At 35.6% G+C, this 23,967-nt stretch overlaps 1 long non-coding RNA gene across 1 annotated transcript; it reads left to right on the top strand.

The window, feature by feature from the left end:
• Nucleotides 1-541: 541 nt before the first annotated feature.
• Nucleotides 542-23,130, top strand: LOC111736747. Its single transcript, XR_002779239.1, has 3 exons — nt 542-747; nt 7,027-7,143; nt 22,136-23,130. It is a non-coding gene; the product is annotated as an uncharacterized LOC111736747 (long non-coding RNA).
• The last annotated feature ends 837 nt before the right edge of the window (nt 23,131-23,967 follow it).

The following is a 23,967-nucleotide window of genomic DNA, read 5'->3' as shown; positions in this document are numbered from 1 at the left end:
AATAGTGAGCACTAGATGATAAGAGAGCTTTGATCTTTTTGCTTTGCATCTTGGTACTGCCCACCTTTCTCTTAATTGCTCCTCAAACTGTCATTCAATTCTATCTGCTTTGACTATGTTAGCTCTAGTTATGGGCCAAGCAAAATGATAATCGGCAACACCTGTAAAGTGCATCACAAAAACCAACAGAAATTATTGTCCGTCATTTTTTAATATTCTTTATATTTTAACTACCCCATTTCCATCCCTTTAAAATTAGTGAAAATATTCCCAGGCTATTAAAAAAAGTTTAATTGAGGTAAAAGGATTGCCCCAGGGGAGGAATAGGGAAGTACCCATACTCCAGTTGCTGTGAGTGTTGGTTACTAACAGCTGACCTCATCTTCTGAGAAGTGAAACTGCCTTGTTTGGAATGTTCTCCCACTGGGGCAGCCAGCAGCCAATGATTAACTGATAGAAGGAGTATAAAAGGTCACCCTTCCAGGCTTCCCCCCCTTGTTGCAAGGGTGGATTAAATTCTGGCACTTCAGAGCTTCCTGTGGAACGAGGCTCCCACGGTTTTCAGCTGAACACACATCCTTGCTTAGCTCCTTCTCTTGCCTGCTTCTACTTCCTTCCTTCCACTTTTCCTAAGAGCACTCCCTTAATAAATTATTTTCATAAGAATCTTTTTTTTAAGTTCTGCTTTTATGGAACTCAAGCCAAGATGGATGGTACTGGAAGGGGACCTAGGAAGCAGAGTCTAAGGTAGGATTCTGGAGGAAGATGGCAATGAGGCCCCTGTCACTAGTGGTAGGTACAGTATTGTTAGTCCTTGACATTCTATAGCAGTGTGATTGTTAAGATTACAAGTCAGCAAACTATGGCTTGTGGGACAAATTCAGCTCACTGTTTTTTGTAAATAAAGTTTTATTTGAACACATTCATTTATGTATTGTCAGAGCTGAGTATTTGAGACAGATACCGAATGGCTTGCAAAGCCTAAAATATTTACTATCTTATCCTTTACAAAAAATGTTTGCCAACAGCAGGCTATGTTTACCCATGATGGTAAACTGGGTTGAGATGTGGATAGAAAGTGATACCTTAGCTAGTGCAATGTCTCTAGTTTTGGGAATTGAAGGAAATTGGAACTATAAGGACTGTGGATTTGGGTGATTAAAATTAAGTATCTTTGATGTATTGAAGAGAGCAAACGACATGCATTATTCATACTGAAGTTATCGAATTATCACAAACTTAGCAGCTAAAAAAACCATATACTTACTATCTCCCTGTTTCTATGGGTCAGGAGTCTGGGATGGCAAAACCAGGTCCTCTGATATACAGTCTTTTAGAGGGCTACAATTTGGGTGTCACCCAGGACTGGACTCTCATCGTAAGACTTGACTGAGAAAGTGTCCACTTTCAAGCTCATGTGATCGTTGACAGGATTCAGTTCCTTGTGAGCGGTTGCCTAATGGTCACCCTCAGTTCCTTGCCACATGGTCCTCTCTCCGAAATGGCAGATTAATACCTCAAAACTGACAAGAGATAGGATGTGGTTCCATAGTGTAGCAATTAGCACGTCTGCTTTACGCACAGAAGGTCCTGGGTTCACGTCCCAGTGGAGCCACAGTCCATGGTCTATGGCCATGCCACTCTGAATAAGGCTGATATCTGATCTGAGAAGCTAAGCAGGGTCAGGCCTGCTTAGTACTTGGATGGGAGACCACCTAGGAAGACCAGGTGCTGTAGGCATAAATAAGAATTAAAAAAAAAAAAACAAAAAACTGACAAGAGATGGATTATGCTAGCAAGAAGGAAGTGACAATCTTATGTAGCCTAATCATGAAAATTACATCTCATCTCCTTTGTTATATTCTGTTGCTTAAAAGCAAGTCACAAGGCTAGCACATACTCAAGGCAACGGATTATCCAATGGTGTGAGTGCCGGGAGGGCAGGTTTCATTGAGAGCCATCTTGGTGTCTGCTTGCCACAGAGGCTCAGATCTATTATTTAGAATTTAAAGCAAACTGTAAGAGTGAGAAAGACTTATTAGAAGCATTTAAAGAGACACTCACCTCTTTTAGCTAGACAGAAGACAGATTTAAAGAAATAGTTACTGTCATAACTGCAAAAATGGAGGAACTTTAAAGAAAGCTATACTCTCAGCCTACACAAGTCCAAATTCAGGAAGAAAAAAGAGTGAATGCTGAGGTTTTGGATGGATGTCTGGGTAGCTGAGAACCTTAAATCTGCATATTCCCCTGAACACTTCTGACTTGCAGCAATGGCTAGGAGGCCCTTTTCTCTTGTTGGAGAAGAGAGCCGTTTTCTTGAAGACTGTACAGATGTCTTAGATGTGGCAGGTTTCTTACAAGACAATCTTCAGGACCTGTCTGTACTTTTCCTCATGGGAGTCAGATTGATCATCTGGGACATATCTCAGCACATCCCGACTAGGAAAGTGATGGCCTACAAAAGGGAGGAGTTAAGTTATACACCAAGAGCGTTCCAGGAGTTGGCTGACATGTAGGCCCAGAGAGTAACCTGAGAGTGAATCCGAAGATGGGCAGAATATCAAGCTGTACGGACAGTTTGCTGTTGTGGGTTACTCTGTTCTGACACAGAATTTACCTCCTTACCAAGACCCAGGATGATAGGTCTAATATAAGACTAAGATAGCTCTTACTTGCTTGAAAGTGTGATGGCCCACATGAAATGAAGTAGAGATCTCACCCCTTTAGTAATAGATGGTGGAGGAAGGAGGAAACAGATTTTTATTTTATTTTTATTTTTTAAAAAAGGGCATGCAAAAATAGGCTCATTATGTAACGCTAAAAATTCACATTTGACTAGGTTCCCCAGGAGGAGGGCTTAGAGATATTCTGTTTATTAACAGAATCTGCTGATGAGGGTGATTCAACAGTGGAGCAGTTTAGTCCTTCTCAGGCCAGGGATATCAGGCAATGCTGGGGTTCACGGAGACAATGGAGATGGTAGGGTTACAGATTAACAGATTAACGGGGCAGCACGTTAATTGTCAGAAGCAAAGTTGGTGCAATTACCACAAAGGGAATTAAGGTTGGAATTGTCTATTCTGCAGGTGGGGCGGAGGCTGTCACAAAGTATCTATGAAAATAGCCACCTTGTGTAAGGGCAAGACAAATGGGCAGCTAACAAAGATATTATTTGTACTTGTAATCAAATAAGACTTAAAAAATAGATGAGCGAAGGGCCGAGGTCAGATAACACAATGGAAGTTCTTAATCTCTTGCTGTGTCTTCAGACGTGATCCAGTTCTCAGATCTAGAACGCATTGATTGAAGGAGATGCTGGAAAGAAACTGCAACATTACAGCAAATGTGTGATGCCCCAGTCCTCTTCAAAAGGATAAGAACTATTTACTCAGAAAATATACACTGGGGAAAGGGGTTACTCAGATCTTTCTGGGAGTGTTAGATATAAGATAGCATCATCATGGGCCTACTGTTAGAGTGGGATATTTAAATTTCAGGAAGTGAATGCAGTCCTGACTTAGATTTATTTCATGGTGTGTCTACTCCCTCTACATACTCACCCAGTTGTCATTTACCTAGTCCTTGAATGTATAATTGGAATGGACCTATTAGGAATTGGTAGAATTCTATCATTGCTTTCTTGATTAGCTATTGTATTAGCAAAGCCAAATGGAAGTCCTTGAAACTATCTCTTCTGCCAAGTTAGTAAATCAAAATCAGTGATCACATCCCCAGAGAAATTACACAACTTAGTACCATTTTCAGAGATTTAAAGGATGCATACTCCCATGTAATTCATCAATCTAGGTGATATACAAACTAGATGGATCATGGTGAATGATACTGGACTACTGCCAATTTATTCAAGGTATAGTTGCAACGGTGGCTACTATGCCATATGTGATGTATGCACCAGGGCAAGTTAACTGGATACAAGGGTATGAGGTTATTATTCTGGCAAATGCGTTATTTTCAATACCCACCAGGAAGGAGGATCAAGAAATAGCTTACATTGATATGGATGAACAACAGTGGTCAGGTCTTGTCTCAGTGCTCTGTTAATTCTCCAGCTCATTCAAAATATAGTCTGAAGAAATTGGAACTGTCTGGAGATTCTGCAGATCATTGTATTTGTGCACTATATGTGTAACATCATGTTGATTGGACAAAGGAACTCACTTTAAGACAAAAGACGCATGGCAGTGGGCATATAACCATGGTGTTCACTGGTCCTACTGCATAACTGGTCCTCTGGCATAACTAAGGCACCAGCTTGGAGATGATACCATGTAAGGTTGGATACCATCTTTCAGGGTACAGTATACACTTTAAACCAATGGATATTATATGGTGCTCTGTTCCCAACAGGTAGAATACACGAGTCCAGGAACCAAAGGGTGGATATAACATGGACTCCACTCATCATCACTTCCAGTGACTCATTCCTACAACTAGGTTTTGTGAGTCTATAGTTCCTATGTCCCAATGAGAGGAAACTTCGACTAGGGGATATTGCAATAGTCTCAGTAAACTTAAAGCTATGACTATTACCAGATTATTTGGGGCTCCTCGTGCCAGTAGACTAGCTGTACCCCAAAAGTTATGATATTAGCAGGAAAATTGACCTGAGTATTGTACAGAGACAGCAATACTGCCCCATATCAAGGCATGGAGCAATGTGTTTGTCACTCAGGTAATTCATTGGGGCATATTCTCATGCCTTGTTTAATTGTAATGAACAAGTAGAGCAACCATGATCTGATTAGGGCATGGTAATCAGGTGCTCAGATGCCTTAGAGATGATCATGTGGTTTATCTCTCTAGGCAATATACCTAGACCTGCAGAAGTACTAGCCCCTGAGGGGAAGCATCTAAAAGGGGGATAAAGAAGAAAGACAAGGCCCATGTTATGGCCTTGAGGCAAACTGCAGCAGGAGAAGCTGTAGTTTGTTTTGCTAGCTTTTCTTTTATATATTAGCCCAGAAAATGTGACTAACCAGAATCCTGGAGAAGTCGTGCCTCGATGGAATAAACTTAATGTAAGAAGCAAATGGGTCTGAGCAGCCCAAGGATGGGCAATGTTGGTTATTGTTGGCACCTCTCCCATTCCCCAGCTGCTGTGAGTGTTTGGCTGCTAACAGCTCATGGCTGCACCCTTGCCAAAGATTTATCCTTAGCTGAACAGTGCCAACTCATCTGGGAATTACCCTCCCTGGGTATAAGAGGGGCTATCCCTGTGGTGTAATTCATGTTCCAGAGCTCCCCAAGGCACCAGGCTACCTAAAGCCAATTTTCAACTGAGACCACATACTCCTTGGCTATCTTCTTTGGCCTATTGTGCTTTTCTTCCTCCCTTTCTCTGGAGAGTACTCTGAATTATTAATAAACCATTTTCAGAAAAATTCAGTCTTGGGCCCTGCTTTAGTAATTCTGACTTAAGACACCATCTCCTACTATTAACTGTATTGGAAAAATCTTTTTTCCATCTATATCACTCTGATCTAAATCTAATAGTATGAAAACTTGTATAGATTGAGGTTGCTAATTAAATTTTTTTTTTCCCCTCTAAAATCTCTCCTTAATTTATTACTATAGCCAAGGCTCTCATTTTCAATTCTCAGCTTCACTATAACTGATGACCATTTTTCTATTCTTGTTACTTTCTAAGCATTCTGCCCTACTGATGCCAACTACCTTTTAAAGCACAATTCTGATCATGTTACTTAAACATTTTGGTGACTTTCCACTATATCCTGGGTGAAGTCTCAACTCTTTAACAATATATAAGGCTTTTTTTATTGGACTGCAATTATAGTAGACTCTTACTCTACCATACAGCCTGTACACCATGTACTGCAGTCAGATTCAACAACTTATTCCCTGAATGAGACATACTCTGGTTTGGATTCATGCTATTCTTTCTGCCTGGGATGACCCCTCCTCCCTCTTCTGCTTGTGAATGCCTGCTTATCTTTTAAGACACAGTTTAGTTATTAACTTTTCTGTGAAACTATCATTAACCAACCCAGCACTTCCTTCCAAACTCCAGGAAGAATTAATAACATCCTTCTCTATGCTCTTATAGTACTAAGAATACACCTATGTTATGATGCTTGTTATATATATTTTTTGTAATTGTTTATTAAGACATCTTTCTCCCCCATATGACTTTGGTTGTTTCAAGAACCATGTGATTTATCTTTGCACCTGTAATAATTATCATAGTATTCTCAAATACACATATACACAAAAACATACATATAAATTGAATGAAAAACTTGGCTTATTCTCAGATAGCTTCTCTGCCTGACAAGTTGTTAGTTCTATTCTAATTCAGTCATTTTTCTCTTATTTGAAATTTGGAAACTGAAGAGAGCCTTTGTGCAACTGTTTGTTCATTTATGTTAAATGGCTGGCCATACCTTCAGTCCTTCATTGTACAAGTTTGCATAACTTTAAATCCTACCCATTCACACACGCTCATGCTCTCTGTGATTTGTAACAAGCAGGGGCCAACAAACTTCCAAGTGGCAGTAGTGAGCCTGAAATTTAGCAAGGTGACATAAATGAAAGCCTGTATTGTATCCCTTTTTGAAGGTGGTAAGCAAGCAAGGGAAAACAGAGAAAACACTTTATGAGGAGTAAACCCTACTTACTTTATGACTTTTTTGCATTGTAGTCATTTTGGAGGACAGTTTAATTGGCCAGTGTTTTTGCCATCTAGACTTTCGGATAAGCAAAAAATGATGCTTTTTAAGTTTTCAACTTTTTCTTTACGTTATTTCTTTATATTTTTGAGGGGTCAGATCATTGATTTAGCCTTAGGAAGTTCAAATAAAAATACTTAAGAAAAATCTCCAGTACATTATTAAAAATTATACTAGTAATCTTGGAATAAAAAAAAAAAACAGAAAGCAAAAACAATAATAAAAGCTCTGCTGTACAGGAACTCAATGGTTAATGTGGCATAAAACCTGGTTATGAGAATCTGACCTGCTAATCATATTCATTGTTTTTCTCCAGCCTCATTCTCAGCCTTGGCTCCTCCAGCTTCCTCTGACTTCAAAGGAAACTCTGCATGAAGAGAGAGGGCACACAATAGAAGAATTGGTCCGATTATCCCTCTCTGTTTGGAAATGGGTAAAGATTATAAATATGTGTTCTTCTTTCTGTGCTTCGGACTATATAATGTCAATTACCTCAAGCAAAACCCCCTACCCAGGCTAATGCACAGATTTAAATTATACCAAAATTGTAAAAATTTAGAAGCAAGATATTAACAATAATCCATAATGGTGTAGCATAATGTAATACATGTTTATTTTCATTGGTTTTAGCTGGTACAATAAAAAAGTAAATTAGTTTAGGGATTTAAATTTTATATTTATTATATCCTGACCTGGTTTTCTCTTCCTTCGCCACTTTATATTATGAATGAGGTAATTAAAGAGTCTACTTCTTCCCTTTTCTACTATAGCACGTGTTTGCCTCTTTAAACGTGTTTGTGTCTTTGTGGATGTGTGTGTGTTTGTGTACATTGGTTATTTTAACCAATGTTTGAAAATGAAGTTGTAATGCTAAAGGCCAAAGGAATGAATTAGCCTGACCTGGTAATTAAAAGACCATATATAAGTATTAACCAGGAACCACTGTTGGACTTTCCATTCTCAACCCAAAATGAAAAGGCAAGCATAATAATCCCAGATCAAGACTTACACCAAGTTAAACAAAATAATGAAGGATCAGGGATTCTGGGAGGGCCAAAGTTTGAACAGGAGACCTTTAGCTCTTCTGCTTGCAATGCATAATAATACTTCCTGTTTGTTTCATAAGTGCTTACGATTCTGTGAAAACGAAAACATTTATAACTTCCATGTGAGTGACTGAATGCTCTGGTCCCACTCTTCCAGTTTAGGATTATTTCCCACAGAAATGAATCAATACAATTTAAACTACCAAATAAAAATAACAACACAATCCCCAAGGAAGTCTTTATTAAAGACTTAAAGCTGTGTCCTATTAAGCTTCTGGAATATTTGGGATTGTCCAAACTACAATATATATATATATATATATATATATATATATATATATATATATATATATATATATATATATATATATAAACTATGAATAAATTCTGTCAAGGTTGGCTTGCTGTTTAAATTTCTTGAATAAAGAATTCATTTCCCTCCTGAGAGTCTAGATGGACCATAAGTTTCCATATTCGCCAATCAAGTCTTATAACAATAACAATAACTGGAGATTTGATCTCAAAGAGATTTAGTTTGAGCTATTTCTGCTCACAAATGTAGAAGATTGCACTTAAGTAACATGAGGTATTTTTTTTCATTACTAAAAAGTTTAGAAATGTATAAAATATAAATGAGTTTTTTATGAACTGAATGATATAGTAAGCCCCAGCTTTAGTGGTTTGTCATTTTTTTAGCCAGCTTTTAGGCTTGACTTATCAGTGCCCCAAGAAAACAGAGTAAGAAACTTGAACGCAAACCTTTCAACCAGGTAACTCTATGGTTTATAAGTGGCAATGAATGACGTTTCCTCATGAAAACCTTGGAAATTATCAATGTCGCACATTTTATTAATCCATGTTTAACCTGAAGCCTAGAAACTAACTCCCCGTCTTCTTGTCCTCAAAATTTCTATTACCAACTGTACTATGTTGAAGTTTATATGACAGGCCATTTCAACACTTTTGTTTAGTTAAATGGAAGTGCATCACTTTTAAAGAAAAGCCCTATTGCCAAAAAATATAAACAGCCCTAACTTTGATTAATATAAATATTTAAAAACCAGAACATACTGTTACATTTTACAATAACAATTCTGACGTAGCTGATGGGAAAGAAAAAGTGCTTTCATACATTAGATGAATCCAACAAAATACAGCTGCAGAACAAAATTTTAAGTAAATATGAATTGTTTGTCTTTTTATGGGGCTCTGGTATTTACTTAAATGGAGTTATTTTAGAACACTTATGTTTCATTAATAACAACTAAAGTGTTTTTTTTTTTTACAGTTTTAGTTCTGATGTATTTGATTTAAATTTCAAAGTCTTCTAATTAAAAAATACCATTAAAATTATTCCTCTTGCCCAGTTTAGGATTTTGCTAATAAGCCACTGGACAAGAGATGTATAAAATGAATAGATGAAGAAAAACTTTGACAGCAAAAGCAAGGTCTGGAGGATGAAGTTAGTTTATTAGGCCCCATTTGTCACGAATGGCCCTGCTGCACATATAAAAGCAAATCCCTCTACCTTAGAAGATTAATTCTGAAGGAGGCACTCTTGGGTCAAAGTATACATAAGCGTGTGCCTAATCTCAGAGAAATCAGGCTATTTTCTCACAGCAATTAAGCAGAGGTCTGGGGTTTCACCCACAGTGTATTTAAACACAGGATACAATTAAACCCCGAAGTATTAATATCTTTGCTCTGCAAAATTGCCCAGGAAATAGATTTTGCCTTCTTCCAAATGAAAAGCAAGGCAAATTAAGAGAATAACTTGATTCTTAGCTAACTTGCTTGAAATAAGTGTTGTATTTTCTCCTAATTGGGAATGTCTTATGTACATAAAGATAGTTCTTACTTTACAATGGGGTAAGAGTTATAAGCTTTTTAGTTCCTTTAATCTAAATAAAAAACGAATCTTAGAGGTTTGCATAAAAATGTACTGTAATTAAATTTCTTATTCAGCATATGTTAAAAATCAACTCCTTATAAAAATCTGAGAACTCACTGTTTACCACCAACAAAATGTCACAACTGGGAAGTTTTGCACCTATATAAAGAGTAAAAAGTAAACGTAAATCTTAAGCAATCAAGTATGCAGAGGGATTGCTTTCTGCAGAGGTTTTTCTTGAAGTCATTTTATTAATATACTCATCTCAAGTCAAGAGCTAATTTTATAGAGAAAATTATTGCCAGTTTAAAGCACTGCTTCAAAAATTCTAAATATTAAAAACAAAAACACACAAAATGACCTTTATTTATTGGGCATTAGTTTCCTAGTGGCAAAATTTTAATAGTATATCAAAGTTATATTAAATAAGCCACCACCTTTGTACAGATTTTGAAAAAAACCCCTGATATTAAAAACATTTTTCTTCATATTACAATTACTGTTACTTCTCTTTTGTCTACACATCAGATTAATATTCCATTTTATTGCCAAACCAAATTATCTTTGAATTTTTTGGGGGTAGAGTAATAGAGAGAAGTTGGTCTTGGAATTGTAAAAGAGAAATAGATTTTTATTTATATTGTTGAATCAATATTTATTTAATTTATATAAGAGTTTCTAACAAAATAGTTGGTGTACGATCCAGTGAGAAATTATAGTCCATGACACATAGGCATGTTCTTAGAAATTCAGAAAACTGAAAAAATAAATCAAAATAGAATTAATTAGATGTAGAATGGTATGTATATATGTGTGTGCACTAACATACTTTCCTACTTAATACTATATTGTTGACCTTAAGTACTTAAGATCAAGTGCACAAGGCAATGTCTCCTTGAAACCATACTATAAATAATTTAGGCACTTTTTGATGTGTGCTGGAGTATGTGAGAAGGCATGCAATCTGAATTTTACAAAGGATTGTTTTACTAGGACTAATGACTCTAATAGTACTTCTTGCTGACATCACTGGTAAATTGGTCTACTCTAACCTTTAAAAGTGCAGCATATCCCAAAATGAGTTACTTATTAAACAAAAGTTCTTTTTTTGAGTTTAACTGACCTTTAAATGATTATTTCTCAGCACTTGCAACAAAGAGAATCTCACCTATCACCTTTACACTTTTGATGCTATAGGGAGTAGATCCATAACCTTTTCACAACACTTAACGTGCAGTACAACATGGAATTACAAACTCTAATGAGCACTTTTTTCTTTTAAGGAGGGAAATCCTATTTATTAAATTGTTGCTTTGCAGTACACAGAAGCTATGGAAAATTATAACAATAAATCATTTATTTTGATCAACTTGCAACTATTTTAGAAAATATAACCCCAAAGCATCAAGGAGTTGTTTACTGCTAATGACAGTTTCTACTGAAATTTTCTTCCCTCAACTTCCAAGGGATGTGTGTGTGTGTGTGTGTGTGTGTCTGTGTGTGTCTTGGGGTGGTGGTGGTGGGGGATGTGATTTAAAGAGTTATATTTGATTAGAAAAATATTGTCTTTAAGTTAGGATACTTTTACAATATTTGTAAGCAATTTAAGTTACACCTATATGGAACCAGCACGGTACACCTTTTCATTAACTGGGAGGAAAAGCTTTTGAAACTCCAGAAGTATTGGTGGAATACATATCCTGTAATGTTAGTGATTTTAAGATTTAAACATCTTTCCTTGTAAAGATGTAATAGATATAATCAAGGCATGATTTTCCTTAATTAAGTGGAGATGGTAATTATAAACTTTATTCTCAGGAATCAAATCCAGCACACATTAGGAAGAACTAATGTTTTCTGGGATCACTTTACTAATATAAGGAGATTCACATTATTTCAAGTCCCAGTAGTTTTTTCTTGAGCAGATAACCTAGTTTACACTTTAGTAGAGCTGCTGAATCTAATAACGATTTTATTAGCCTAAATATTTTCCTTTTTTAAAAAAAGTATTTTAATTTTGAAAAATTTCAAGAAAAAGTTTCTTGATCTGAAGGATTTAAATATTGTTAACAAGCTAGTATGTCCATTATTTTACATACATTTTACTGTAACATTAAAGTATAAGTAAGTGTTTATGTTCCAGAGTAAGTTTTTTTCTTGCATAGCTGATCTTATTTATAAAATACTGTTTTAGAAAGATGTCGGATTCTAAAAAATTTTTAAATATCAACTGTCCACAGTAAAAAGCCATTTTCCACCTGTGTGTTCTTTCTCCCTTCTTTTCCCACATCTCTTAGAAAGTGAATATATTGGAATGAATTACTGAGATATTTGAGATTTTTTCCCTAAACAATGAAAAATAACTGTTTAGAAATAATATTCACTTAACAATTCTGTTTTTGGCTCTGACTTGGTAATGTTTTGTAAAGCATGAGGGGCAGCCACATGCCTTCATTAGAGAAATACAACTTAATGTCCTTTGGAAACACTGGGCTCTAAAAGAAAAAAAAATAGCAGAGATACGACTCATTTGACTCCTTTTAGTTTAATTCACAAAAAGGCAAATCGGTTATTTTATTGGCATGTAATCACAAAAAATAATACACAGACTTAAGACTAAACAGACTCAATGTCAAGACTTCCTGGGTCGTATTCATTAATTATCATGGCTGCCGACAAACAACAGCTGAAAATCAACAATGCTGGATAAAATAATCATCAAGGGCTTCTATGTCTGTAAACTATTTAAATTCTTGAAACTGAATATTTATGATGAGTGGTGCTCCTTTAATGTATACCATATTTTCACCAGTTCTTAGCCATGACTGCGTTCAGAACCCCCAGGTGCTCCTGTCTTTTTTCTACACCCACCTTTCCCTTGGCTTCATCTTGGCCTTCTCTGCTAACATCACGCCTGATAGAAAACTGAACACCCAGTGTCTCTTAGAACCTCTCAAGTGCCTGCTCATTTTGCGATACCCTGCTCCATCCTCAATAGTAGTTCAGTTTCACTGCCCTTTCAAAGGCAGCCCCCGTGAAACAGTTGTGAAGTTTATTTTGCGCTTATCAGTACAATGTAAACCAGTGTGGGCTTACCTCCTTGGGGTTAAGGAACCCACATTGTCCGTGAGCACAGACAGCACTTTTTGGCTACAGATGTGACTGGTTAACTGAACAAGCAAGGAGAATAAATCCACACAACAATACTTCATTCACCAAGGAAATCTGCAGTGGATTACAGCTTCTCTATGGTTAAGTCTGGTCTTAATTTAGTGCTTTTATTCAGTTTTCAACCACAAACGAGCCCCTTATGAGGCATTCACTATGCAGAATTGACAACTCTTTTTATCTACTTGAAAAATATTTTTGGATAATAATTTATGGTTACAAAATATTTTAAGCAGTTTGAATAGTTATATTATATTCTTTCAATGCTTAATGATGCAAGATCCCCTGTAAAAATGGAATGCAAGGCAATCTGGTAATTTTACATACAGTGTTCATAACAACAGAGCCATTTGGTCATATAGAAACACAAATTAAAAAAAAAACTGCATATTTCATAGGAAGTCTTATAAAGACTTTTAAAAGCTCTTAAACTGTATCTCGGGAGAAAATCAGAATCCAGAACAGTGTCTAAATGCCCTATGTATATGGGTGAAAAAATAATTTTGGCAAGCACTGTATTTTATTTATGGATTATTATGTTTAAAATAGCATATTTTGAACACCCTTCAGAGGAAAAAAAGCTGCAGGTCTCTCTGAGGACACAAGGGAGAGTTCATATGCTACTTATATTTTATACTTGAAACCAAAATGTGTGGGTAGGTTTGTACTTTTTCACCATCAAATGTATTCTCTTAATTTATATTCTGAATTAATACCATCTTTAAAAAAAAAATCGATCAGAAGGTGCTCATTATTATTGGGCAAATAGTTATTTTCAAGGACTGATTGCCAGTAACTACGACTACTCTGAAAACCTCAAACTGGCTGGAAAACATCATATACCTTTAAGAAGTGGGAAGTGCCAGTAAACAGAGTTTGTCATTTTAGATGCACATCTTCTAGTATTGCCAACCAGTGACCCTGTAACTGGAAATGGGACCCATGTAAATAAGATGGAATGTATTTCATCAGCAGAGACAATGAAAGTAGTGTGGTTGATGTTCTTTGATATGATAAGAATTCCTTTGCATTGCTTTAGATTAATTTAAACCGTGGTTACACAAAGCTTTATAACTTTCCTCTTGGCAGAACTTGAGCACTTTCAGACTCATTGATACAAGGGATTCTTCCCATTGCAGAATGAACTCCTTGCAGCTTAACAAAGGAAAACATTCAACTAAGGTACTTGCTGTGTTTTCCTCATTAGTGGCTACACTGTCTTGAGCAGGGGATGAGTGTTTGAGGAAGAGCATCCTTGGCATGAACAAGAAAGGACATTGCTTTTACAAGGAAGAACCCTTTGTGGTTTTCTAAAACATCTCTTCTCAAGTGCCATATGTAAATCATACTTAAAAAAACCCAAATTATGTGTGTGCTTCAGGGGAGAAAACTACATAAATGCGCAATAGAAAAATAATGAACTGTATCACTTTGGTTAGTTATGCAATTATTGCTTTTTTATGGACTCAAATGTTGTTTGGTTTTCATCATAAAAACAGGTGGGTTTGCTTTTTTAATTGTTGTTGGTTTGTAATTTTGTTCAAAAGAATTACGTTATCATTCTTTTAGAAACTGTCTTGTTCTGTGTTTAATCTGGTAGCTGGGTTTCTTCACCTTCATAGACGTTCTAATGAAGGTGTAAAAGAAAAGTTTAGAAAGAGAATAAATTAGATGCAGAAGCACTGGATTCAAATGCCACTTACTATAATTCCTAAATCATTTCTATTAGAATTAATTTCATTAATAATATCACAGCTACCTTCTGTTGTTTATCTCAAACATATTAACATATAGATAAAAGCAACTTCTGTAACAGAAGACAGAGGTTTGGAATTATAACAGCAATGAACTAGCTTAGATAATCAAAGCAAAAATAGTTTCTAATCACGATCTGTAGGTCAATAAACACGATTCTGAGGAAGATTTGGTGCATTCTCTCTGATCCACGTGGTACACAGATCTATTATGTTCCTACACCATTTACATTACACCTTGTGTACCTGGATGCTAATCTTATTTCTCCTTCCTCTTCCTGCCAAGTATTATATGTGAAGTTAGAGTGGGAGGGTCATTTAACAACAAATGTCTCCCTTGTATAACCATTAAGAAGCTATCCAGGCTAAATAACTTGTTTTTTAAGTCACTGTACAATTTCAAGGTTTTAATGATCCTTAAAATATAATACCCTGTGTCCTTTATTTCCTGAAGTGGAAGCTAGTGCCAGCCTTTAGAATTCATGTAAAACAAGAGATTCAATACGGATTGAAGACAGAATGAAAACTTGCTAAGCAATTAATCCACCTTGAATACTTTCCTAATGATTTGCACCTTTTCTTACTGATCTTAAAAAAATCCAGATTTATTCAGAAGAAAATCAAAAAAAACATACATGCAAATATTTTTATAGTGCATTTGTTAGTGTGAAACCCACACAGTGGGGCAGGAAAAATTGAATCTTTAAATGATTTAAACATAAAGGTGTTTCTGGTTGAACAGTAACAACTTGAATTTTCTTCCCTGTGCCTTGAAGCTATGGGAGAAGGGAAAGATTTGAAACAGGAAACTGGATAAATGAGCATAGAGAAGGGGCTAATTTCCTAACAGGATAATCCTGCAAATGACACTTGGTTGAGGAAAAGTTGTCATAAACTGACTGCTGATTTGTAGAGGCCCAGGCTTAAAAGTTAGGGCAGACCAGAGACATTATTGAGACTCAAGACTCAGCTGCAAAACAGAGCTGAGTCTGACTGATGTGTGTAATACAGGCAGTGTATTACCAAGGAGCTTGGAGAGAACATAGACAAGTCTTGTCAGTAAAGACATATTGTCTGATAGACACTGTATGGGCAGAGGAGACTCTTCTGGAGGACCATGTGTACATGCAGACTGAAGACTTGGGAGTCCAAGAGCAGAAGGGAATGCACCTCAGTGGTAAGTGAGGTCATGAGAACTAGAGCCTGGCACAAATTCATGGAAGGTGTCAATAGTCGAGGGTTATGGCTGAAAAGTTCATGACTTTTCTAACTAATAGAAATGGCAAATCCAAAGATATAGAATTTAATGAAAAGTCGAAGGGTTATCAGAGCATAATGAACAGGGACAGTAACAAAGTCAGAGAGCTTGCCTTGAGTAAATGCCGAAGGCATCTCAGGAGCTTCTGCAGGCTCGGACACTTCAAGAGATATTTCTTGTAGGAAAACGATAACCATGCCTGAAAGGACAAGCATCGGATCCAACAAGATGATGTGTATGTCTAAGATGGGGCCTGAGACCGAGATCATACTACCCTATTTATAGTGAGGAAGTACTGGAGGTTTTGCATAAGTATGATAATTGCACATATCAATATACACACATATATGCATATACCTAAATTAATTGCCTAGTAAAATATATATAGCCTTCACCCAAATTGTTGAGTTAATCAAGAACAAGCACACTGGTTGCCAAAGTCCCAAGGCATAGAACATTTATTCAGGTGCCAAGTAGAAACACCTGAAATGTGGGTGTGCCTAACTAAGCATTCCATCATATTTCTGGCACTTAGCAAAGACTGGCCTCCATTGAATCTGCCACACACTGTAACCTGGTTGAGCACTACATGCCTATCATCTGAATGGGGTTAGTCTCTGATTGGACTATTGCCGAGTAACCCAATTTTAAAATAGCACAAATTTTAATTATATGTTTCATTTAACTGACACTTGTCCTTGGAGGCTGTCATCAAAACCTAAGAATCTATGATGTGGGAACTATTATTATCTATGATTTATAGAAAGGCAAAAATAAATGAGGAGAGAAATAAAGAAAGGCTGAGAGGTTTATGGCATGGTAGAATTGGAAGACTAGAGATTCCACTGGTGAAAAAGAGGATCACATCAATTACCTAGAAAAGGTATAGAAAATGAAAACCCAGACCATTGAATTTCTGGTGTTTGATGTATGATTTTACTAAATAGCCACTTCATCCATAATTTCATGTTGTGGATATAGTAGACCATTCTTTTTCTGGGTAAACTGGGAAAAAATGCCTCCCAAGTAACATGCTCGAAGCTGAGAATGTGTCCTTTGTAAAAATAAGTTCTACCAATTTAAAAATCCTGTACTATGTGTCTTCTGCACAAGAGAAAAAGTGTGATGAGGGAAAGGGATGGGGTGCAGATGAAACAAGATAGATAATGCATTGATAATCATTGAATTTTGATCATGGGTATGTGGGGTTTGTTAAATTATTCTGTTCACTTTAGTGTAATTTGGTAATTTTTCAAAATAAAAAATTAAAAGAAATTCAATTTAGAGAAACATGTAGATACTTGTACAATTTTGTTTGGGCAAATTAATTTATTTTATACTGCAAAAGATGGCCATACACAGGACAGATCACCTTATATTAATTATATTATATTACTATGCTTATGTTAATGATCTCACTGTATACCAAGTGCTCCTAAAAATGAAAACCAAAAAATCTTTATATATTTTTTTCTAGTTTCTGCATTTATAAGCATTCTTTTTTATAACAGCCTTAAGTTCCAGACTGAATGCCAAATGTGCTTCCTGTTAAGATCAAATTTAGCTTTAAAATAATTAGCTCTTGGTCCTAATTCTAATGGAAATGCAAGACTTAACTATTCAGTGATAGTAGGTAGCACTATTAGATACTGCTGCTAACAGTGATCTATATGAAATAATTAACAGTCTGTTTCTTATAGATATATGCAGAATTTCTCCTAAACCAAAGGCAAAAACAATAATAAAAACTACTGCCTTTTAACCTTTCCATGAATTTAAATAAAAAACATGTACTGAACTGCACATTAATAAGGCCTGTTAAGCTTGGAAGAATATTTTATGTTCATCTGCAGTTCATCAGACAGGTTCATGACCTCAGTAGAATTGCTCTAGCTCCCGCAGTTTTTAAACTGGCGTGGGGGAGGATGTGAAATATTATTTTATGATTAAAAAATTTTACTAGAATTGACAGAAACAAGGAAACACATTCTGATATTGAGTATATGCTCTGAAATTAGCACATATAAAACTAAATATATTGAATGGATTGACTTTTATTCCTCCAGGAACCTTAAAAAGAAGCAACTAAAGAGAGCTAAATATAACACTAGGGTTTTATTCTTAATGTAGGACATTTAAGGTTCAGCCTCTACTTTGTGTCTGGAGGTACACACAGAGGGAAACCACAGCCTTATTTCACAATTTTCTAGGTTATAAGGTAAAGCCAAAAATATATAATGTTTCTTACTTAATTTTTTTTTCTCACTAAACGGTATCTATTTTGGAAATGCCCTAGTGTTCTTATCCTGCCTTCTCCCATATTTCCTGTTGAACAACATTGTGTGAAAGCCATTACTATTCAGGGTATCGCTGCTAGCAGAGGTCCCACTAAAACGGTGAAGTAAGTCCAGTTGCATCTCCATCACTCAGCCTGAGAAAATTTCATCTGCAGAGCTGATTCATGCTACTTCTTTGGATCTGCCACTGGCAGCACAATAAGGGATGAATGAAATAAGCACTCAGCAGCTGAATGCCCTTAAAGACCACTTGGGAACTTTATTTGGTGCCAAATAAAGTGACCTGCCAGTGTCAGCTGCGGGAAGCATATTGTATTGGGCTCTGCAGTCTGTCCCAGTTGCCTATTCATTTCTGAGGAAATTTTCAGGTATTGAATTTTAATCCATGATGCCCAATTATAATTTGAGACCCTTTTACATTGGAGACCGGGCTTCACCCCGTTTGGTAATTAAGTCAGAACTGCCTAATACATAATTTTAATTTCCGAAAAGCAGGTGCTTCCCTTGGTCAGTCACCAATCTCTGATTTTCCTTCCTTCTTTAGCTTTAACCATTTCCATTTTCATACCCCCCACCCTGCCCCTGGCTGCCTTCTATAAGTATTTACTGCATATTAGATGATTTTCCTGCTTAAGCCTGTAGGGATTTCCATAAGCTTTTTAAAAAAAAGTGCTTATAAATTAAAAAAAAATCATTATGTAGGTATCCATTTGATCTTTACTTTATAATAACTTACTATATTGTTTTTCAAAGTAATTTGAATAAAGGCTTGTTTATGACATTATCTAACACTTGCGATTATGAAGCAAGACTCTCCAGAAATAATTGTCTGCATTAACTTTCTTTGTCTTCTATTTTTATCAATTCAGTTAGAGACCTCTAACAATTCAAAAACTATTGTGGTTGGTTGAGTTTTGTTAAGGCTCTGTGCCTTCTCCTAATAGAACTTTATTGTTTAAAATAAGTATTTGAGAGAGCACATAAGTCAGATACTATCTAAAAAGAAATTGCCCTCTATACACATGCACTAAGATGGTGCAGTCTTATCTTCCAAAACTACTTTGTGCAAGATTGAGCCAGTATCAATAGAGCCAGCAGAGAGGAGATTGTGAAACCAGATGTCAGTTCGTGCCGATGATGACAGTTTCTTTATCCATGCCATTGCTATGAATGAGCTGCCCATTTCACTCTTTTCTTTCCCACACATAAATTATAAAAACTGTTGAAATATTGTTTCTATGATGGCCATCAGTAGGGTTAAATTTAAACTTTGGTGGCCCCAGACAGATATAAGTCATTGGCAAGGGAGGTAAGGAAAAGGGACGGAAAGCAAAACCACAGAGTATTAAATGAGGGAAAAAGAGTTATGAAGGAATAAGGAGGAGAGAGGAGTTGGAGGAAGGGAAAGAAATAGGGATGATTAAGTTGGGAACACAATTAAGTGCTGCCATCAACTAGCTTAATCTGCTCCTCCTTTGGCAGTCTTCTGCAGGCTGAGACCAAAGATGCCTCTGCTACCTCGCTGGACTCCCTTGAATGTTGTCACATAATTAGCTAAGGATTAGCAATACCTGAAAGTCTTTAATGGGACCATGAGCCAATACTATTTTTAAAGAGTAAAGCAACTAAAGTCTGGGTTTGAAAGATGCAAAATTAGAGAGCTTTGCAAAAACACTGTTACTTAACAGAAAAATGTATTTAGTATTTCACTTAAGGAATTAGCTCTCCTAGAATATAAATATGGTTTGATTAAAACATATGTGAAATTGTTTGTGATCGTGCTTCTAAAACAATGTTCTGAGAAATGTCCATGTCCTGCTAGATATTAACTAATCTTGCCCTCATATATATTTCAACATCATAAATCGTATTTGCCTTCTGCGTCAGAAGGCAAACTGACTCAGTCAGTCACCATGTTTATTACCATATTATAGGCACTGAGAAGTCTTTCAGTAAAAAACAAAATAAAACACAACAAAACCGTTTAGGTTGAACCCAGCATTTAAAAATAAATTTGGCTATGAAAATTTTTTTCTTTAAAAGGCTATTAATAATTTGCATTTTCTAGGACATGGTTATAAAGCAATGTATTCCAGTATTAGTATTTATGATTTTGTCATTGCTTTTGTTTTGAAAAGTATAATTAGCTGAAGTACATGGTAGGTATTATCTTTGGAACCAGAACACTAAAGTTTAATATATCTGTTTACTGTGCAGTTTGTTAAGTTTGATATAAATCTAATACCTTATGACATAGTTTATTTTTGTCATGCCTGTTTACTTTTTGTATTCCTATCAGCCTCTAAGTACATTATGTGCCCAATCTATGTTTTGTTTTCCCTTGTATCCCTGAGAACTTGCACTATGCTTGGCACATTATAGGCACTCAATATATTTGTTTGAATGAACGAATGAACATTGTAGTAGACATCTGTTTAATCTATAGATATAATTACATTAGAATGTGGATTTCAAAAGAAAACAATTCTTAGCCTCAAAATAAAAAATAACAGAAGTGAAGGTTGAGAATGACTAAATTGAACTGGTCTTTTGTAGCTTTATCAGAGGCCAATAAATTCCTCACCAATTACTCTGTGGTCTGATGATTCATTGCTCCTATTAGCTGGTCTATTTGAAGTTAATGTTCATTCTATTCTATAATTTTCCAATTTGTTTTTAAATCTTTATATCTTTAATTATTTTCCTATAGCTCTTTCTTACTTGCCTTTTACTTATTGTTGAATGACTTCTTAAAAGCTAAACTAAGTGAATTTCATATGCTCTAACAAAATTATAAAAGGGACAAGAAAAGGTAGCAAAAGTCTAGGACTGAGGAGTGTGTGGTATAGAAGAGGTAAAAGAAGTAAGACGTTTAACTCATTCAACAAGTATTTATTGAATGCCTTTTCTATGCTGGACATAGTGCATAAAATCTAGACTATTTAAGGTCAGCCAAAATGACAAAATATTCATTAGACAAATATCGACAGAATTAAGAATTATCAACATTTCATCCTCCCCAAATAAGTTTATACTCTAGAATGAAGTAATATTTTTAGAGCAATGATTAATGTGTAAATTGTTTGTCTTATCTGTTATGCTGTTTTTACAGAGGTTCATCTTTTCTTATCTTTATAATGCTGCCAATTTTCCTAAAATTATGCAGTATTTTATGGGCCAGGACAAAACTACTTAATATTATTGTATTGGGCAAAATATAAAGTAATTTTAGTTACCTTAAGTCAAAGTAATAAGTATTCAAAAGTCTACCCAAACATTGGTTTTGATCAAGAGTTGTCAAACTATACCTTTTCTATGGGCCGAATCTGACCTACCATGTGTTTTTATAAATAAAGCTTTATTGGAACACAGCTATGCTTATTCACTTACATATTTTCTATGATTGTTTTCCTGCACCTACAGCAAAGTTGAATATTTGCAACAGGGATTATGTGGCCTGCAAAGCTGAAAATATTTATTATCCGGTTCTTTATAGAAGTAGCATAGACAACCTTTAGTAATTTGGATTAGAGCAAAATGATAATTTGGGTAATCATGAAATGATAGGTCACTTAAAAATCATTCAAGATCTCTCTTTGGATATAATTGTGTTCCTATATTTGAATATAATGTGAATATTATTCTGGAAATTCTTATCTAATAAAAATAACATCCTCTTCGTTCAAGATCTAAATCAATAGCAATTGGAATTCCATTTCAGTGCTGTTCTCTTGTTCAATATCTGTAAGTATAGAAATGAAAAATGAGAATGTCTAGGTTTTATAGTAATACCGGGAATGTAGAGCTTGTTTCAAGAAACAGGATACTTTAGTGGATATTGTAGACAGACTAGAAGATTGTTTATGTCCTAATATCCACTTTTTTGTGTAGTCTCATTCTACACAGAATAGGGCTGACTTGTGTCATCAGTAGGATATTGCAGAAATTATGGAGTGTGACTTCTGAATCTAGGTCCTAAAAGATGTTGTGATTTTTGTCTTATTTTGAAAGAACCAGCTACTATGTCGAGAGGATACTCAAGCAGCTCTTTGGAAAGGTCGACGTGGGAAAGAACTGAGCTATCTGCTAACAGTTGAAGAAGAACTGAGGCATCCAGCTAACAACTATGAGTGAAAAATCTTGGAAGCATATCTTCGAGCCCCAGTCAAGCATTTAGGAGATGACTGTAGCTCCTGCTGACATCTGATGACAACCTCCTAAGAGACATAGTTCTCCTAAGAGAACCCAGCTAAGTCCTGAATTTCTGGCCCTCATAGTCTATGAGATAATAAATGTTTACTGTTTTAAGCCACTAATTTTTATGGTAATTTGTTACGCAGCAATAGATAACTAATACAGTGTATGAGAGTGTGGGCTCTGGTGTCATACAACTTATGTTTGGATCTACCACTTACTAGATGTGACCTTGGGCCAATTACTTAACTATGTTCTATAGTTTTCTCATCTGCAAAAGTGAAGATTTAATTGCCCATATCTCATAGAATTGTTGTGAGGAATTCAATGAGATAATAAATGAAGAAACTGCCTGATATGTAGTAATTGTTAAACATTAACAGTTATTGCTTTTAATTATTGCTAGAACTGACTCCAAGTACCCACCTAAGAATTTTTTGAACCTTTTTTTTTGGCAATGAAGCGAAAACATAGCAGAATTTTAAAAAACATATCGTACATCCAAGAATTTATACAACTTGGAACACCTAAAGTGTATGTGGTAGGTCAGTAAAATAAGTAGTTAAGAGGCTATTGTCAATACCTCTGAAAACAGGATACATATTACTACTCCATAATATTACATATGAACAATAGAGGATGAACAGGCTGCTACTGAAGAACATAGGTAAAATTACATAGTCTAACTCCAGCCAAAAATTTTAAAAAACAAAATGACAAATGTAATTTTTGGTCTAATTTTCTAAAGCCTAAACCACACATATTGGTTTTGTGCGTGTGTGTGTAAAAATAAAAGATAAATTGCAAAATAATACGATTCTTTGCAGATTGTTTGAGTTATCTAACCCTTCTTTAATCCGAGGGATTATTGAACAAAACCAATGTTCCAGAAACACTTATGAAATCTGTTGTGGATTACAAATATCATCAGTTAAACCTGTTTCAAATTTATTGCTTTCATTCAGGTTAAATAATAAAAGGGTCCATTTGTCCCTCTACATGTATATACACGAATTTAGCTTTCATCATTCTCTACAAGTTTAATCCAATGATTTATGATTTTTAATGTATATTCAGGAAATCTGTTGAAGAAACCCATACAGACAGACAGAAGAGTTAGATGGGATTAATAGGATGTATGGAGGATTTAAAGCTGGTTGATTCAGTTCAGAGTAAGTTAAAAGGAGAAAAAGAATTTAATGCTGTAACCTTCCTTGAGGTTCTAATCATTTTAATGACTTCAGCAAAAGAGAACAGGCTAAGATCAAGAAAGTCCAGAGAGAATGATTCCTGTTTCTAGAAATACATTACACGGAAGAAAAGCCACTGAAGTGTGTTTTAACAGTGGAAAATATCATTATATTTTTCTTAGAGAAAATCTGCCTTCTATTTAAATCATTATATTAATGATTAAATTTGAGGTTTCAGAAATTGATTTTTCTTGGTGAAGCCATTGTATTTCACTTAACACCACAACCAGCAGCAAAAACTTCCTTCCTTCCTCCCTTCCTTCCTTCCTTCCTTCCTCCCTTCCCTCCTTTCCCCTTCCTCCCTTCCTTCCTTTCTCCCTTCCCCTTCCCCCTTCCTTCCTTCCCCGCTTCCTTCCTTCCCCCTTCCTTCCTTCCTTCCTTCCTTCCTTCCTTCCTTCC

The sequence above is a fragment of the Pteropus vampyrus genome, unplaced genomic scaffold (assembly GCF_000151845.1).
Source record: "Pteropus vampyrus isolate Shadow unplaced genomic scaffold, Pvam_2.0 Scaffold22, whole genome shotgun sequence".
Taxonomy (NCBI): Eukaryota; Metazoa; Chordata; class Mammalia; order Chiroptera; family Pteropodidae; genus Pteropus; species Pteropus vampyrus.
This window is presented reverse-complemented; position numbering and strand designations above follow the sequence as displayed.